The sequence below is a fragment of the Panthera pardus genome, unplaced genomic scaffold (assembly GCF_024362965.1).
Source record: "Panthera pardus isolate Hobbes unplaced genomic scaffold, ASM2436296v1 HiC_scaffold_333, whole genome shotgun sequence".
Lineage (NCBI taxonomy): Eukaryota > Metazoa > Chordata > Mammalia > Carnivora > Felidae > Panthera > Panthera pardus.
The window spans coordinates 1,032,764-1,051,723 of NW_026526914.1; positions in this window are offsets into that span (position 1 = coordinate 1,032,764).

Below are 18,960 nucleotides of genomic sequence, written 5' to 3' on the forward strand. Positions count from 1 at the left end.
TCCAGGGTGGCTGTGATATATGAGGCAGCACACCACCGCTTCAGGTGACAGCAATGCATAGAAACGCAGGTGGATGGGGGGAGGCTGAACAGGTGGTAGGGGGCTGAGAGGGGGTGGCCAGTGTGACCGACAGAGAGGCAAACTCTTACCCAGAAAGGGAGAGGAACAGGTCCAGTGGTGAGCCCTCAAGCTGCCCTCAGCAGAGGACGTAGCGGGTGGGCAAGACAGGAAAGCAGGCCCAGACCCTGGTGCACCTGACCTATGCAACTCACTCCCTCCAGAGAAATGGGGCCTGTCAAACTCCCACGCATCGCCGGGAGACCCCGTGGCAGGAACGTGGGAACAAATCTGGGTCCCAGGTGCAGGGACTGTCTGGGACAAGCAGGCAATGCCTTTCAGTTTGAACAACACCTACCACAGTATTGGGGTCCCGGGGCCGGGCCCCAACTTCGCAAGGGACTCTAGACCAGCCAGGCCTGTCTCTGCAGGGTCATCCAGGAGGATGTTCACCGAGACACATACCCTGGCTGGGACCACAAGGCCTTGCGATGATCCCCTAGGCCGCTCCAGGAGCAGGGCCAGGCTTACTCATGCTCTCTGCTGCCTCCCTCCACTAACGCCCACTTCCTTGCAGGGAACTTTGGTCCTCCTCCACTGCGCCATGGGTGGCCCAACCCCAACTTGCCCCTGGCCAAGGCAACACAGGACGAGCGGACCCAGGCAAAGTCCGGGCTTTCCTCCCGTCATGAAAGGTGATCAGCTAGCTCCGTGTCGATCCCAGGCGCGAAGGGATTGCACTCGCTGCACTTTGGCACGGGAGCCCCCCCTTACTCACCAAGTCAGGAAAGCCCCCAGTCTCTTTCCTTCGCTTGCCAACGGCCTACACACACTCACTCAGGCACAAAGATGCACGGCCACGCGGCACGTGGACACAGACACGTGCACGCTGCCAGCACAAACGCTAGGTCTCAGGCAAAAGTACTCACAGGCGCCAGCCACAATACATTCACAGACACACTCTAGTGGACCTGTGCACTCACTCATGCCCTCTGCCACATCCCACTCACGAGGCTAGCTCCTCCTCACGACTCACACTTGCTTTCCCCCCTCACACAGCACGTGCATTTGTCCTGGGGCCCAACCTGGCTGAAAACTAGGGCAGATTCAGGACCTCCATTGGGTCACGGAAGCTTGCATTGAGATGCCAAGGAAAGAGAGCCACAACTGATACCAACCTTCCAGTACCAATGGCACCGGAACATGGCATGTGGAGAAACACCAGCTACGACTAGGTTCCCTGCCTCCTCGGCTCCTGCCCTTTCTTCAGACCCTCTCAACACTGGGCAGTCCCTTGGGTTTCAGTACCTCCCAGCTGGCTGCAACCTACAGGGCAAGGGCCAAGGGACTGACCTTTCTCAGTTCACATGTATACCCAGCTTGTGTGGGCTGCCTGGAGGCAGTCACGGCTTAGGAGGTCTGGATGTGCTCTGACCCCTGGTACTTGTGCGTTCCTTTGTGTGTTCCCCTGCAGCCCTGTGCCATCAGCAGCCTACTCCGTCCATATGGACACGCACAGCTCACGGAAACCCAGATGCACTGATACTGTGCAAGGACAGCACAGAGACAGAGAAAGAGAGATAGAGGTGCGGGAGGGAGGAAGCGTTCCCTCAAGAAAATGATCACAGGGACTCAGAGACAGACAGAGGCCAGAGGGACATGGAAGGAGGCCGAAGAAGGAGAGTAAGTCGCCACTAGAGACAGCCACAGAGGGGGAGTGTGTGTGTGTGTGCCCGTGCCCGTGCGTGTGCGTGTGAGTGCGTATGAATGAGTGAAATTTTCTGGGACTGAGACAGGGGTGTTGCCACGATTCCTGGACTCTCGAACGCCCTCTTCCAGCAGAATGGAGGCCCGGTATTGTCAGGAATCTCAGCGTTTTCCGGAACAGGACTCCCTTGCTTTGGGGCCCTAGCCCATCCTCAGGCTAGGGCCATAGAGCAGAAGGAGTGGGAACTTGAGGCATGAGGCTCCAGACTAGGCCCAGCAGGTGGAGTGTCAAGGCCCAAGGTTTTTAAATGCCTGCTGCCTCCTTCTGGAGCCCACCAGCATTTGGGAAGCACGCCCACGGCCCCGTGGCCCTTCGGACACTGAAGTGGCTGTGGCTGTGGCTGTGGCTGTGGCTGTGGCTGCGGTGGAGGTGGGGGAGAGGCAGAGGCAGAGGCAGTGAACTTTTTGACCATGGGTCCTTGGGGTGAAGGCGCTCCAGGCCAGACCCAGACAGTTGGCTGCTGTTCAGGAACAATCAGCTGGAGGGCAGTGGGCGTGGCTCCAGCATTTGAGCCCCTGCCTCCCCTCCCAGGTCTGGAGCAGGTTCTCTGCCTCCCCCTCCAGGGTGACCTCCCTGTTTGGTACATGCCCTTTTCCGCTTTGTCACCGACCACAACTTTCCTGTGGGATGTCTCATATCGGAGAACTGGTGCTACAGATCTCACCTCTTTGGGGAGGAGCCCGGATGGCAGACAGCATGGAAGCTTCTTAAGTGTCTCGCGTGCATGAGATACAGCCAGACCAACGCTAAACCATCCTACCCACCCAGGAAACTGACTGGAGGATTAGCACAGCAATCTGCATATCCTGAACCACCGAATTCAGCAGGTACGTGGCATGCAGAAGTGAACTTGGAGAGCGAGGAGGCATGGGAAGGGAGGTGCTTTTGTGCGCGGAGAGGCGAAGGAGACTGGGCAGGTGGAAATTTTACTAACTTTCTTTAATACTCTTCTACATTATTCTTTCCTTTTGTGTCTATATTCACAGATTCTATTTTACTCCCATCTTCTCCTTTTAGTCTACTTCAGTGTATTGGTTTTTCAAATTCTCACAACATTTCCCTTTTTAATATTTTTTATTAGTATTTTCTAAATTTTTCTCCACTCCCACGTTTTTTTCTCTCCTGTGTCAAAACCACTTTCAACACCCAGGTGAAACATGCCTAGAATCTAGCATCATTCATTCCATTATTCACATGTGTGTTTTTAAGTTTTTACTTTTAACATTTTATAATTTGAATATTTCATTGAATTTTCTACCTCATGAGTTCCTTTTCTCCATTCAAAATGACAAAGGGAAGGAATTCACCCAGAAAGAAAGAGCCTGAAGAAACGAGAGCCAGGGATTCAACCAACACAGACACAAGCAAGATGTCTGAAGCAGCATTTAGAAGCACGATTATGAGAATACTAGCTGCAGTCCAATGTAGATTAGAGTCCCTTTGTGCAGAGAAAAAATGCAGTAAAAACTGGCCAGAATGAAATTAAAAATGATATAACTGAGCTGCAATGACGGATGGATGCAGCGGTGTCAAGGATGGATGAGACAGAACAGAGAATCAGCGATTCAGAGGACCAACTTATGGAGACTATGGAAGCAGCAAAATCGAGGGAGATTAAGGAAAAGAGCACGATTGAAGAATTGGAGAAATCAGTGACTCATGCAGAACGAAAAACAACATCAGAATCATAGGGGTCCCGAAGAGGAAGAGAGAGAAAAAGGGGTAGAAAGGTTATGTGAGCAAATCATAGTGGGAAATTTTGCTAACCTGGGGAAAGACACACCATCAAAATCCAGGAAGCACCGAGGACCCCATCAGATTCAACAAAAACTGACCCTCAGCAAGGCATATCATATTCAAACTCACAAAGTACTCAGGCAAAGAGAATCATCAAGGCAGCAAGGGAAACAAGTCCCTAAACTACAAGAGAAGACAGATCAGGTTTGCAGCAGACCTATCCAGAGAAACTTGGCAGGCCTGAAAGGAGTGGTAGGATACGTTCAAAGTGCTGAATTAGAAACATCCACAGTGAAGAATTCTTTATGCAGCAAGGCCATCATTCAAAATAGAAACAGAGGAAAAAGGTTCCCAGATACACAAAATTTAAAGGAGTTTGTGACCGCTAAATCACACCTGCATGCAATTTTAAGGGGGGACACTCAGAGGGAAATTGATATCTATCTATCTATCTATCTAACTATCTATCTATCTATCTATCTATCTTTATAATTATATTTATATATACAAATAGATATAGAATTATATATATAGATGTATATAGACATATACATATCGATATAGATATAGATATATAGATACAGTTAATACAATACATACACATATACATACATACACATACACATACACATATACATACACATACACATATACATATAGATGGAGATGGAGACGTAGATACAGATATAAAGATATATAGATATGTTTTCCTCCAACTCTTCAAACAAGATAATGGCCATAAAATCGTGTCTTTCAGTACTACTTTAAACGTCAGTGGACTGAATGCTCCAATCAAAAAACATAGGGGAACAGAATGGATGAGAAAACAAGTTCCATCGATATGCTGTTTACCAGAGACCCACTTTAGATGTGAAAACAACTTCAGAGTGAAAAGAAGGGGATGGAGAATCATCTGTCATGCTACCCGTCAACAAAACAAAGCCAAAGTAGCCATACTTCTATCAGACAATCTAGACTTTAATTTAAGACTGTGTCAAGTGGTACACAAGGGCATGATGTCATAATTCAGGGGTCTATCCACCAAGAAGACCTAGCAAATGGATACATTTATGTGGCGTATTTGAGAGCAACCAAATATACAAACCAATTAAACGCAAACATAAGGAACCTCATTCTTAGTAATGCCATCATAGGAGGAGACTTCTATGCACTCACTCACTGCAATAGACAGATCATGTAAACGAAAAATCAACAAGCAAACGGGGGCTTTGAATGACACACTGGACAAGATGGGCTTCACAGATATGTTCAGAACATTTCATAATAAAGCAGCAGAATATACATTCTTCTCCGGTGCTCACGGAATATTCTCCTCTATAGATCATATGCTGGGGAAAACAGTCATCCCTAAGGAAGTTCAAAGAGATCGAGGTCACACCGTGCATATTTTCAGACCACAACACTAAGAGACTCGAAATCAACTACAAGAAACAATTTGGAAAGGTAACAAATACTGGGAGACTGAAGAACATCCTACTAAAGATTGAATGGGCTAAGCAAGGGTTGAAAGAGAATATAAAAAGTATACGGAAGTCAATGAAAATGTATATGGAAGTCAGTGATAACACCACAACCCAAAACCTCTGGGACGCACCAGGGTCGGTTATAAGAGGACCTATCTAGCAAGTCAGGTCTTGCTAAAGAAGAAAGAAAGATCTCAGAGACACAACCTCACCTTACGCCTTAAGAGGCTGTAAAAAGAACACCATACGAAACCCAAAACATTCAGGAGACAGAAAATAACAATGATTAACGGAAATTAATGCTATTGAAACCAAAAATCAAACAAAACAAAAACAAAAACAACCTCAAACAAACAAACAAACAAAGAAACAAACCAAAATAGGAGAACAGATCAATGAGCCCAGAAGCTGCTTCTTTGAAGGAATTACCAAAATTGATAAGCCAGTCATCAGTTTGATGAAAAGGAAAAAGGAAAGGGCCCAAATAAAGAAACGCAAGAATGAAAGAGGAGACATCACAACCAACACAGCAGAAAGGCAAACAATAAGAAGAGAATATTAGGAGCAATTATTTGCCAATACAATGGGCAATCTGGAAGAAATGGACAAATTCCTAGAAATGTATACACTACCAAAGCTGAAAGAGGAAGAAAAGGAAAATTTGAACAGACCCATCGCCAGTAAAGAAATCAAATTAGTAATCAAAAACCTGCCGGAGGAAGAAGACTGCAGGGCCAGATGGCTTTCCAGGGGAGTGCCAGCAAACATTTAAGGAAGAGTTAACACTTATTCTCTTGAAGCTGTTCTCACAATAGAAATGGAAGGAAAACTTCCAAACTCTTTCTATGAAGCCAGCGTTACCTTGATTCCAAAACCGGAAAGAGACCCCACTGAAAAGGAGAACTATAGGCCAATTTCCCTGATGCACATGGATGCAAAACTCCTCAACAAGGTATTAGACACTCGGATCCAACAATACATGAAAATGTTATTCACCACGACCCAGTGGGATTTGTACCTGGGACGCAGGGCTGGTTCAACATCTGCAAAACAATTAACGTGATTCCTCACATCAATAAAAGAAAGGACGAGAACCACAGGATCCTCTCAATCGATGCAGACAGAGTGATGGACAAAATACAGCATCCTTTCCTGGTAAAACCCCTCAAGAAAGTAGGGATAGAAGGAGCACACATCGAGATCATAAAGCCATGTATGAACGACCCAACGTGAATATCATCTCAAGGAGCAAAAGCTCTCAGCTCAAGTCACGAACGAGACAGGAATGTCCACCGCCTCCACTGTTATTCAACACAGTATTGGAAGTCTTAGCCTCGGGCCTCTTCATCCTTCTGCTCCCCCTCTGCAGCTACTGCTCTTCCAGCCCTGGCTCTACCTTTCCTCCTCCTCCTCTTCTTCCCTCTGCTCACGTCCTCCTCAATTTCCTCCCCAGCTACTACTGCTCTTCGACTCGTGCTCCTCCTCTTGCTCGTCCTGGACTTCCTCCTCCTCCACTTCTTCCCTCGCCTGCACCCGATCATTCACTCGTCTTCCTCCTCCTGTAACTCCTCCCAGTCCTCTTCCTCCATCTGATCCTCCTCGTCCTTCACCTCTTCCTCCTCCTCCTCCAACTCTTCCTCCTAGGACTCTTCCTCCTTCTCCAGGTCCTCTCCTGCTACTGCCCTTCCTGCCCTACCTCTGACCTTTCACCTCTTCTTCCCTCTGCTCTCGTCCTAGTCGACTCCGTCCTCCAGCTGCTCCTGCTCCTCTGGCCCGTAATCCTCCTCTTCCTGGTGCTGGACATCATCCTCTTCCATTTGTCCTTCTCCTGCACCCAGTCATTCACTGCTCCTTCTCCTCCTCCTCTTCTTCTAACCCCACCCAATCCTCTTCCTCCAACTCCTCCTGCTCCTCCTCTCCCTCCACCTCTTCCTCCTCGGGCTCTTCCTCCTTCTGCTCCTACACTTCTACTCATGCTCTGGAACCCTGGCTCTATCTTTTCTCCCCACCCTCTTCCCTCTGCTCTCGTCCTCCTCAACATCCTCCCCCAGCTGCTCCTGCTCCTTTGGCTCGTGCTCCTCCTCATCCTGGACATCCTCCTCCTCCACTTGTTCCCTCTCCTGCACCCAATCATTCACCCTTCTCTTCCAGCTCTAACTCCTCCCAATCCTCTTCCTCCAACTCCTCCCCATCCTCCTACTCCTCCTCGTCCTCTTCCTCCTCCAATGCTTCCTCTGGACATCCTTCTATTCTCCAGGCACATCTTTGTCCCTTAAGACTACCACAATCTCCTCTAAGGACGGGAGCAATAGATCTCGCACTGCCCCCAAGTCATCCGCAATGAGCACCGGACCCTGCGGATGGGCTCTCACAGGCCTTTGTGTCCCTGCAAAAGGAGCCTGGCAACCTCCCAGGCCTCCCGGGGAGACTCGGTAGTGGGAACCTGGGAGCAGCGACGGGATCCCCGGTGCAGCGACACCCAAGGGATGGTCATATCGTGCTCTGTCTTTTCAACAACACCTACAGCAGTATCGGACCTAGAGGCCGGGACCCAACGGGCCTCCCACGCGACCCCTGACCAGCCAGCCTTGTGTCGGCAGCGCCATCCAGGAGGAAGCTCACCGACACGTATGCCAGGCCTGGGACCCCAAGGCGCTTCGATCACCCCCTAGGCGGATAAGGTCAGGCCTAGGTTACTGCATGGGACCTGATGCATCCGTACAGTCGTCCCCAGTTCCTTGTAGGACAGGTCGGACATCCTCCACTGGGCCATGGGGTCTCCATGCTGTCAGCTGGCAGCAGCCAACACATGACCAGCGGTACTGGGACACCGTCAAGCCTTTCCTCTCATGCTGGACGGTGGCCGTGTGTTTACCGAAAGCCCTGTATGGGGGCCACGGGCTGCGGGGAAGGCAGGTAGGTGGGTGGCCAGGCACAGACGAGACCACCCGCTGTGATCCCGCAGGGTCACTGGGACTTCACTTCCATCTGGCCCACACGCAAATTCTAGGGATGGGGCTTTGGGGGCAGTGCGGAAGCCTTGCAGCTTCAGCGTCAAGGAGCTGGGCACACACACCTGTGGGCACAGCCGGCAGCAGACTGGGACCAGTGTTCCTCCCTAGGCCCCTTTGACCGTCCACCACCTGAGAAGAATACTGGAGGGGCTGTACGGCTTTAGCCTCCCCAAAGCGCACACACAGTGGGCCATGTGCTGCCCACTGTGGTTTGGGGCAGGGCGGGGGGAGCCCGGTCAGAATCCTGACCACAATGTCCACAGCATCCTCTGTCGACATGCAACCGCTGAGACACTGAGAAAGGAACCCAGTTCCCCATTTACATGAGGCCAGGAGTCGACAAAGCCTGAGGCTAATCAGGGTCACCCGCACAGGGACTGAGAGGCGCATTCTGGCACCACTTACATGCAAGGGGAACACAGTTCTGGGACACACCTTGACATGTCCCCAGCCCAGCTGCAGCGACAGTGGTGATCTTGTGCTGCGGGGAGAGGTGTTGCTGGCAAGGAACTGTCCCCTCAGAGAGCAGCTGGCAGGCTGCTCACCTGCCCATCCACACATGGATCACGCACACCACCCTGCTATGGCACCCCTGGGGGACTCAAGTCACCTGAGGTCTAGGGTCCCAGCTCCTCCCTTTCCCTGGGCCTGGTGCACAGGAAGCAGAGAGGAGAGCCCCAAGGAAGAGCTGACTGGCGACAAAACATGGCTCGTCTGCCAAGAGCAGAGATTTTTGCTAGACGGCTCCCTCCAGGGAAATACCTACGCCCTCTGCACACCACGTAGCCTGACAGGTTGGGTTCCCTAGCTACCCTGTGCACAAAGCCTGGGCACACCATGTAGCCCCTACGTATTTGCTACTGTCGGCCCACCAGAGCCACTCACACACACACACACTCACTCCCACATAGACACACACTAACACACACACAAGCACACTTACTCACAAGAGGTCCACTGGCCACTGGACACAGGCTGTCCTCCCCTCGGCCCCCCTCTTGACCTTGCACCAATCTCCCTTTTGCATCCTGACTTGAGCCCCCTGGCACAGCAACGATTGCACCCATCCCAGCGATTACCATCAGGACTCAGGAGGGAAGGGACTGCACTCTTGTATTCTGGCACCTGACCGTCCCACATAAGCACCTCATTCACACAGACCGCTGTGTCTCTCCTTGTCTCTCCAGTGGCCTAACCACCCACTCCTGCACACACAGAGACACACGGCTACGCAATCGCACGAACATATGCACGCTCACACTGCCGGCACCACCACGGATCTCAGGCCCAGTTTGCCACAGACGCCCACACACACTCGCACGAACTCACGCTGGATCTCTGCCCTCGTGCGTACTCTCTCCATGAATTCCCACTCATAAGCCTCGCTGCTGCCCACAACCCACACCTGCCCCTCCCCCTCACACATCTCCCATCCTGAGCCACTGTCTGAGGACAGGGCTCGGGGTCAAAGGAGCCCCGGGTGTGGGAGGCAGCAGCAAGGTATACTGCCATCGACTATGAGAAGGCTGCCTGCTCCTGAGTTGTCCGGGGACATGTGGTCTTAGCTCTGATCCTGACTGGAGGCTTTGCTGACTGGATTCTATCTCACCAAGGACACAACACCCCTCTGGGAGCAAGGGTCCTGGATGAAACCCCCCCGAGTCCTGGCCACACTGTACCACGACCCAATGGACCAATTTGGTCCCACTGTGCAATCCCCTTCCCTGCCTTTCGGCTCTGGCCTATACAATAAATCTCCAAATAACAGGTCTGTCTCTTCCTCCTCCTCCTTCCAGGCTCTTCCTGCCCAAGAAGGCAGGCCTCTGTGCACATGGCAACACCGGCCCCACCCCAGTACCGCACCTCTCCTGCACACACAGAATCACCCGGGCAGCGGCTAGGACAGTCACACTCAGGTCCCGTTCTCGTCGAGCCTCCTTGCGTCCCCCATAAACACACACAAACACATACACAAAAACAGAAGGGTTTTTAGCTTCCTGTATGTGTCCACATAAACATCGTGGAACCTCTTCAAGGCTGCCACACGTTATCTCTTCCTCAATTCTCTCTGGGGCACGTAGAAGACAGGAGACTCATCCACCCATCTCTTCCAGCACTGGTGGCGTCCTCCATTGTTTCTGCATGGGCAAAGATAGAAGCTCTGCGCCATTCACGCCCACACAGATGCAGAGCCCCTGACGCATGTGGGCACACGCAGACACATTTGCGTACACGCGCACACACGCACCCCCACGCAACAGACACCAAGAATGATACGGGATATTTGCAGATACATCCCAGATGGTGTCACTCTTGTGCCTCGCCCTTTTGCGATCCCCCTTGCTTTCTCACCCAGGGATTCATTTCCAGCCCCCAATGGCCTTGGACCAGTTCTAAGAATGGCTGTCGGGTTGCGGGAGGACATGGCGTGGTGGGGCACATGGAAGGAAGTGCGAGATTCTCACCACAGTGGCGCCTGGGGACACGGCAGCTCCTGACCCAAAGACTGGCAGGCAAATCCAGACTGAAGGAGCAGGGGGAAGCCCGGGACAGGGCGGACATCCACGGGGAGCATTTGTGGTGAAGCACTGCTCCTCCCCAGTTGCTCTCCAAAGCCCCAGCCCACAGCACAACTGCATTTGGTTTGCAGGCTTCGACCCTCTGTGTGTTTGCAGCTGAGTCTCTGCAGGTCCCCTGTCATCCTCCCACCCTCTCCCCATGCTACCTGTTTCCCTGTCTTGGCGGACCTTCCATTTCCAAGCCAATGTGTGGCCCACGTTCCCTTGCCCATACAACACGCAGGTCAACACACCGCATACTGGGGTTCTCACCGACACGTGAGCACGTCAGATCACTGTCTGCTGGTCCCTTCCTCCCTCAGGTAGTACTGCAGGGGATTGGGCCACAGGTCCTCGATGATGATCTGGAAGAGGACACAGGCCGGCGCCACATTGGGCATAGCCCACTCTCCTCTCTGGCCGGGGGCCACCCACATCCCCACTGCTGACGAAGGCCTCAGGGGCCCCACCTCGGCAATCCTGTTGGCCCCTGGGCAGCTGTGCTCACACAGCCAGTTGAACAAGTTAAGGCTGGTGGGGTCATGCCTGCGACTGGGAGCTCCACGTTCATAATCCCAGAACCACTGGACTGGAGTGGAACGCGATGTCCCGTAGCCTGCAGGAAGAGAGGATTTGAGGAGCAAGCTGATGGCCTCCTCCCCACCCACCTGCCCCTCCCCCTCCCCCTCCCTCCTGCCCCTGATTCATGCTCCTCATCCCCCTGCCCCGCACCATCATGGGACCCACACCCTACCAGCAAAGCTCAGCTGATACTCCTTAATGATCACTGGGTTCCGGAAGTACGGGTTGGCCCCAAAGAAAAACATCACTCTGCAGCGGTACTTGGGATGGCCCACTTCTTCCACCTGCCGTGAGCAATGGGACAGGAGGGGGCAAGTGTCCTCCCTCGGGGTCCTGAGCTACTTGCCTGGCTGTGAGGGTGAGCACCTTTGCCTCACCTTCTCCTGCCCAAATCCCACACCCGACGGGACGGCCCCCAGCCACAGCCTCCCCGGTCTCACCTCCAAGTCGACCACGTAGCTGAGCACGTCTTTGTCCTGGGCACCGATCATGGCCGACAACTGGGGGTGATTCAGAATCTGTGCTGTGTCAAGGAGCTGTGCCTTCAGATGCTGTGGAAACAGACACAGCCCCCCTCCAACCCTCCCAGGCTAAGAGCAAGGGACTAGATCACGGCATGTGCAGAAAGACCAGGAAACACTAGTCCCCACACTCCTCAGCCTCTGCAGATGCATCAGACCCCATCGACACTGGGCAGTCCGTTGGCTTCCTGTACCTGCCACGCTGTCTGCACACAGCAGGGAGAGACTCCACTGCCTGCACGCCTCACAGTTCCTTCCTATATCTGACCTGTGTGGGCTGCCAGCAGCCCATCATAGCTTGTGATGTCGGCATGTGCTCTGACCCCTCCTCACGGCTGGGTTTCTTGGCATATTCCCGTGAAGACCTATGTTGTCACCAGCCTCCTGAGTCCAGATGGAATAACATGGCTTACAGGAACCCGACTGCACACTTACGCTGCAAGCAGAGGGTGTGGGAGGGAGAAAGAGATCGAGAAGCACGGACGAGGAGGGCCGAGGAGGGAAAAGGATTAGACACAGTGACACAGCCAGTCCGGAGAGAAAGACATGGGTGGGACCGAGCCGGAGCCTGAGGACAGAGAGGGAAGCAGGGGTGGAGATACCAGGAGAGAATCCTCTGTGTGTGTGTGTGTGTGTGTGTGTGTGTGTGTGTGTGTGTGTGTGTGTCAGGGTCTGAGGAGGCAGCTTGTACCCCATTCGGAGTGGGTCTCAGTCGTCCTACTGTCTGGCAAAGGGGCGTGGCGTGGTTCCACTAAAGGTCATGAGTGTGTGTCTGAAATGCTCTCTTTTGAAGGAACTGCTAGGAAACGTGCACAGCCTGTGAATGTGAAGGTGGGTGTGCGGCCTGCGTAACTCTCCCATTTTGCAGCGAAATGTTTCCTTGCCTTATCTGCTCTGAGTGAAGGCTGCTTTGTGCTACCCTAGCTCTGGTAGCATGGGGACACATGGCTCGTGTCTGCAAGTAATATTTGAGACCAGCCTGCAGGCCAACGTTGGCGGAGACCTAGAGGAAACAGACCCAGTCACCAAGTCCCCCCATCCCCAACAACCGCCCCTGTCCAAGGCCTTACACTGGATCCCAGACCACACCAACCCAGGGCCAGGGACCATTCCCCAGCTCTCCTCTCTGGGGGCCATCGCCCTGAGGCACCCTGCTCTCAGTGCCCAGCCCTCCTGCACAACAGCCCCCGCCATCACCCACCAGCACAAGGAAGGATACCGCCTGGGCCCAGAAGCCAGGGATGTGCTTGATGATGGCCCTTCTGTGATCCAGGTAAGAAATCTGCCTCCGAAGAATCCTGCGCTTCAGCCGCCATAAGGCCCTGGAATCCTGGGCATTCCCAGCGCTGATCTCCAGCTGAAGACGCTCCAGTGCTGCCAGCGGGTCCTGGGCTGAGGCAGGACGCAGCGCTGGCTCTTGCTGCTGCAGCGGCTGTGAGAGCTGGGGCCCCTCCTCCGCCTCTGCATCTGCCTCGCGCTTCTCCTCTTGCTCCTGAAACTCCTCCTGCTGCTGTCTCTCAACTTCCACCTCCTCCTCCTCCTCGTGCATGTCCTCTGCTTCTGGCTTGGCTTCCTCAGAATTCTCCTCTCCAGCCACCTCATCCTTGGTCGCCTCGCCGTCCTCTTCCTCCTCCCCGATCACCACCTCAGCCGCCACCATTCCGTCATCCAATATCAGCACCAATTCCTCCGCTGGGCTTGCCACCTGTATCTCACACCCGGCCTGGGTTTCCTGCACAGGATGGGCGCTTGCCGCCCCTGAACCTGGGGACTGCGGCCAGCCCACGCCCTCCAGCGCCCCTGCATTCCCGCGGGGCCGGGACTCTCCACCTTTCGCATCCGGGACGATCAGGGCCCAGGGTCGGCGGGAATCTCCGCTTTGTCCGGACCGCGACACGCTGGCCATGACGCTCGGCCCCGGCCCCAGTGTAGCTAGGGCAGCCTCAGGACAAGGACAGGAAACGGCAGCAGGTGGGGGGAGCCTTGGCCGCAAGACCATTAGCTCCCTGAAGCCTCCCGCCGCAGCCCGCCAAAGTTGAGCGCAGGCGCACAGGCTCTGGGATTTGAGGACTCCGCATTGGCTGTGGCTGCTGTGGAGGAGGGGCCGAGACAGAGGCAGTGAAGAGTGTGCGCATGCGGCCTGGGGGCGAAGTGGTTCCAGGGCAGGTCAGGCCAGCTGGCCAGGTTCGGGGAGCAATCAGTTGCAAGACAGCAAGACAGGGTGCTGGCCGCCAGCAAGCGCGCGCCAATGGCCGGTCCAGGCTCTGGAGCGAGTGCCAAGGTGCCAGCGTGGCCCCCGTTTGCCGCATGTCCTCTTCAGCGCTGTCACCTTCCAGCCTTCACTTGCGAGGTCCCCGGTATCGCGGTCTGTGGTCGCTTGTACACCCTTTCCCCAGAGGCCTCACTACGGGCACCAGAGCATTCAGCACAGGATCGTCCACGCCGTGAGCCACTCCCTGCTCCGTGCCTTGCCCCTTCTTCATGAAGCTGGGGCAAAGCCTGGAGAAGTCCTTAGTGTCACGCCTACCGGGGCCACATGGCCGTCCCCACGGTATCTCCTCGTTGGCCGTCAGGCTGAGGGCGGCGGTAAGGTGGGTGCCCACCCAGAACCAGTGACACCCACCCTAGACCCACCCCACCGCCATGTCCTTGCAAGAACACAGCTCAGTAGACTCACTGCACTGCAATGCAGATCAAAGAACAACCCCCAGAGCACCATCTGCCACTGGTGCCCTACTGATCTCCGTACAGAGCGCCAGGGAGATGGGGTAGTAGGATTTAGCAGCTTGCTCCGGTCCTGAAATCTAACCTTCCACTAAAAGGAGGACGACTCCAACCACGCAGGGCACGTAGGGGCCCTTCACCGAGAATTGCAGACTTGTCTGTGTCTGTCTCTGAGAAAGCCCTGTGCCTGCTTTCACTAGTACACACGAAAGCAGACGAGTTCCCTTCCCATTTCCCAGGCACCAACAAGAATTCTGAAGAAGCATGCACCCAGACACAGAAGGTCCACTGAGAGAGACAGTGAAAAAGATACACACAGAGAGACAGAGCTATAGAGGGAGAGAGACACGTGCAAGCAGAGCAGATGAAGGAAGGACGAGTGGAGGGGAAGACCGGCCTGGAGAGGGAGAGTCCGGGGAGATTGGCGGGAGAGACAGGGAGGAGGAGCAAGACAAGAAGAGACAGAGGGGCACCTATTACAAGGAAGACAGGCGGAGACAGGGGGAGGCATTAGTGATGGAGAGGAGGGAGACGAAGACAAAGAGAGCTGGAAGGAAAGTGGGAGGGAGGGACAGGAAGAAGACAAGGGAGGGGGAGGCAAGGAGAGGGTAGGAGGAAGGAGAGCAGGGGCAGCCGAGGCGGAGACAGGTGGGCTGACTCTGAAGACAGGGCAACTGCAGTGTGCACTCTCTTTCACCTGGTGAAATTCACCTGTGCAATTTGCACAGAGACGAATGCTCTACAGTGGTCAGCCCTCAGCACAAAAGGCACCGCTCCCACCTGGACCTTAAGGGCAGTATGAAACGATCGCTGAACTAGAAGGAAGCTACAATGAGGTCATTCGGGGTGAGGAAGAGGGCACCGCAGAGAGGAAAATAAGGACCCGTTCCCCACAGGGCTGCTGGAAGCCCTGTACTTATCAGCAGGAGACAGGAAACAGGACTGCCAGAAAGACACAGCAGAGATTTAGGCACAGCACATGCGGGAAGAAATCACGTCCCAAAGCTCGGCAAATTCAAGCAAAAGCAGAGGCTGCACATCCATGAATGTCAATGCTTTCCGAGTGGAACCAACGAAGTTCTCACAGATGCCCAGGAAATGTGCTCAACTCTGAGGCCCCCTCGCCTCTGGCAAGCTTCTCATCCAAAGCGACTCATCACAGAGAAAGGGTGGACCGTGAGCAAAAGAGCCAAGGTCTCCTTCGGATCCCCGGACGCAGACAGGTGATCCGCCCAGTAATTTCAAGCCAACGTATGGTGATAAAGGTTACCTTCCACCACAGTGATGGAGGAAACTCGCACCCGAGGGGAGGACAATGAGTGAGAACCGCATCCCAGGCTGTAAGCTAAGGACAGACCATCAAGCTGTATTGGAAGGTCACGAGACCGCGACTCAAATGTCTGTACAGACACAGAGCGTCTGCAGAAGCACGAGGGCTGGATAGTTGTAAGCAGGTAGCAGGATTTCTAAGTCTGGGCTGCCTGTATGATACGAAAGGCTAACACGTGCAAGCAGAGCTATGCCCATGTGATGCGGATCAGCCTCCTGAGGCGGTACTTTGTACCCTGTGGAGGACCTGGGAGACGCATGCAGGCGGGCTCCTTGTGCACCTCTGCCACCAGGCACACGTGTGGGAAACGTAGGGCCAAAGGGTTTGCCGCCGGGCTTAGTGTGGCTCACCCTTCTGCGGGTGCATTGAGCATCAGTGCAGAAAGCACTGGGCTCACTGAAAGAAGCCAGCCCCTGACAGAAGCACAGTGGTGGTGAGCCCTGCCTGATGGATTCCTGAGGAGACTAAAGGAGTTAAAGGCATGCAGTCCACCAGAGAGTAGAGTGGTGCTAATCAGGGGAGGGTGCGATGAGGAGGTGTCGGGGCTTGGGTGTGAAGATGCAGTCATGCCATGTGCATGAGTTCTGGAGATCTAACTTGCACAGGGCAGCCGTAAGCAATGCTTCACCGCCTCGTCAGATTTCTCAGAGGCAAGTGCTCTCACCACACACAAAGAGGGGTCACTGAGAAATGTCCCGGTGAAGGTGGTTGGACGGAGCGCTTGCACGTGAAGGATACGGGCACATCCGTCACTGCCCGTTGTGTCCCTCAGGCACGCACTAGTCCTGGTGGACTAAGCTGAGCTCAGAACCCAACAGTCAAAGGTGTCAGCCTCGTTCCCGCAAACATGGATCAGACTCCCAGGTAGGACGTAATGGACAAATTAGGGACCAGAACACACAGGGGGCACAGGGAAACGAGACACACACTGGCAGGGGGAAGTCTCTCCCAGCCAGGAACATGCCACGTGGCAAAAGAGTAAGTGGGAAACGTTGCCGGTCCGCTTTTCACAATTTACGCTTGCATTTGTAATGTGCAGGCCAGTGACGTTTGAGCCCCTCGGGCGCAAAGGGTTTGAAAACAGAAGGACAGAAAATAGAGGTGTGACGGAATGCTCACAGCAAGCCAGCTGCATTTGGGGACATTACCTGGCTGGCAGTGAGTGCATGGCCAATCCTCTGACGAAGGTCCTACAGGCACGGAAGGATTTCTGGCTCCTGGAACATAGAACAGAACACGCAGAAGCCCCTCCACCTGACAACAGGACAGTAATTGGATCTGTCAGTGGAAGAAAGGGGTTGAATGCAGAGGGAAGCACACTCAAGCGCAGAAGCATACACCAAAGACAAGACAGGCCACCAGAGCCACAGCTGACCCAACACACAGGTGTGCAGAGACGAAGGCGGTTACACGGGTACAGCTGTGCCCACTTAGGCCAGGCAAGGAGGCATCACCAGAGAGGTGTCGGCACAGGCAAAGCCAGGAAAAGACACAAACACGCCAGGGCTCACTCAGGGAGACAGAGGAGCACAGGCAATGCGAGACATTTCCTGTGAACAGAGAACAACGTGACGATCCCGACAGGCCAATGAGACACGTGTGGTTCAGAGACATGGAAGTCAGAAGGCTCCTGAATTGCTGAGGGTGTCCTCTCTCGAGGGACAGCACTCTGGAGCCCACACACGCTGATGTTGGGGTGGAAGAGGCCGCTGGGCAGCAGATACAGTTGTGCAGGAGGTTTAGCAGCTCCTGGACCCTAGGGCTCCCCGGGGAGAGCTGCGGATACGAGAGGACACCCGGGGATGCCGGGTGTGCAGCATGAGGGCTGTAATCCCTCGGACACAGAGCACCGAGGCCTCTGCCCACGGACCTCAAGTGTCCACACTTGAGGGTTTGGCTCTGGGTGCCGTGAGTGCATTCCACACCCACACCTTGTCCGTACCTTGTCTTTGGGACAGGCCGGGCGGAAACGTCACCCTGGCCCCTAAGGAGGTATTGGCTGGAGATATTAACATGTGGGGGACCCTGTGTTCACCTGTCCCCTAAAGTGTTCCTGCTCGGCAAGACCTATCAAGTAACGGCCTGCTTGTGCAGAAAGATGCCCCAAAGGGCCCAGCCTCATGACCACTGAGGCCATATTCCCACTGCACAATCACTGGCCATACTTTCTTTGGATGTTCACACCCAAAGACTCGGGTCAGCACTGGGAGCTTTTCCAGGGTACCCTGACATTTACCCATCAAGCAGCTGAGAAGACGTGCCTCTCCAGCCAGTGTGCAGACAGCAGCGAGAGAAAGGCCTGCCTTCCCTTCTAGAGAGTGCGACAGCCTCTGCCCTGGAAGAGGTAAGGCTTGGTCGCACAGATCCTCAACTCCACAGCGTGCTGACACCCCGCTGTCCATGTTGTCTGCATATGATAGGGGCAAGAGGCCTCCATGCATTGGGACTGCCCACGCCTTCTCTGGATTAGAGCCACTGCAGAGAAGGCTCTTGTACTGCAGAGCTGTGCAGTGGGGATCCAGGGGGGCTTGGGTAGCGTGGGAGACAGGAATATTAGTGTCGGGATGTCAGTGTCAGGCATGCTGTGCTGGGGGCCGTGTTACATGGGGATACAGAAGAGCCTGCGATGGACAAGGCTGAACTCTGTCGACTGCACTGCTCGCACGGTGGAGCTTTTGCCCCATCCCTAGCACAGACATCTCTGGCAAGCAGCCATCTGCTGTGTAAGGAGTATCCCAGCACTCACGTCTTCGCAGGTGAGGCTCGTCCCAGTCCTTTCTAAGCTCCAGGCCTGCCGGGGACCTCTGCACAGAATGCTAAGGCCTCACAAGTCCATCGTTCCCTATGTGGCTGAGGCAGCCTTTGTCCTGGCACTCAGGCAAAGGAACACAGGCTGCCTGGGACGAGGCGACCTCCCTGAGCGCCTGCTGGTGTTTGCACTTGGGAGTCTCCTCACAAGTCTCACATGGCGTGTTGGACACACGGCTTAAGCCTGTGGACACAGAGGAAGAGCATCACCAGACTCATCACGGCTGATGATGAGAGGGCAGAGGGCACATGGGAGAGGTTGGCGTGTTCGTGCCCTTGAAGAGCCCCACCTCCCCGCGACCCTCCCCTCAGTTGGCTTGCAATCTGGGCCACCCATTCATAACCTGAGGTCATTTCAGAAACATTGAAGTTCACAC